The sequence below is a fragment of the Penaeus monodon genome, chromosome 31 (genome assembly GCF_015228065.2).
Source record: "Penaeus monodon isolate SGIC_2016 chromosome 31, NSTDA_Pmon_1, whole genome shotgun sequence".
Classification (NCBI taxonomy): Eukaryota; Metazoa; Arthropoda; class Malacostraca; order Decapoda; family Penaeidae; genus Penaeus; species Penaeus monodon.
Window position 1 is genome coordinate 32,703,830 of NC_051416.1, and position 542 is coordinate 32,704,371.

General features: G+C 33.9%; 1 protein-coding gene and 1 non-coding gene across 2 annotated transcripts in view; both read right to left on the reverse strand.

Moving 5' to 3' along the window:
• Nucleotides 1–542, reverse strand: part of LOC119593182 (transcription initiation factor TFIID subunit 11-like) — a gene marked incomplete in the record, with an annotated part of 72,269 nt that overhangs the window by 35,674 nt on the left and 36,053 nt on the right.
• LOC119593223 lies at nt 313–417 on the reverse strand. The gene has a single exon (XR_005230521.1). It is a non-coding gene; the product is annotated as a U6 spliceosomal RNA (small nuclear RNA).

The window sequence follows — 542 nt, forward strand, 5'->3', positions numbered from 1 at the left end:
TTAAATGCGAAAAGTCTCCCGAACTTTTTTTTTCCGCTTGCACAATTTGCTCATTTTAAAAATTCCCAACCTTGATCTGCCCTTCATTTGCCTATAATTTTTTTTTCATCCTTTAAGGGAATAAAATTATTTATGCGAAAAGAATTACAATTATGAACATTTAAAAAATAAAATATATGAAAAACTGCGTCCGCCCGGCCGAACGCTCGCCACTTCCGCGTCTTGCCGAAATAGTTTAAAAAAGGGAAGATTTGCTTAAATTATGCTCTGTATTCAAGTTCAGACTTTGTGTAAAAAAAATATGGTTAATCGATTAAAAGTGGAACCCTTTCCATTTTGCGTGTCATCCTTTCGCAGGGGCCCTGCTAATCTTTTCCCGTATCGTTTTAATTTTGTAATGTATGCCCAAACAAGAGTTCTTGACCCCATATTCTGAAACAGACGTAGGGTATTAAATTAAATTTTTAAAATGTTACTGTATCCTTTTCTTCATAGCAAACTTGCACGTTTTGTTACACAAACAAAGACTGAAAATTGTAATT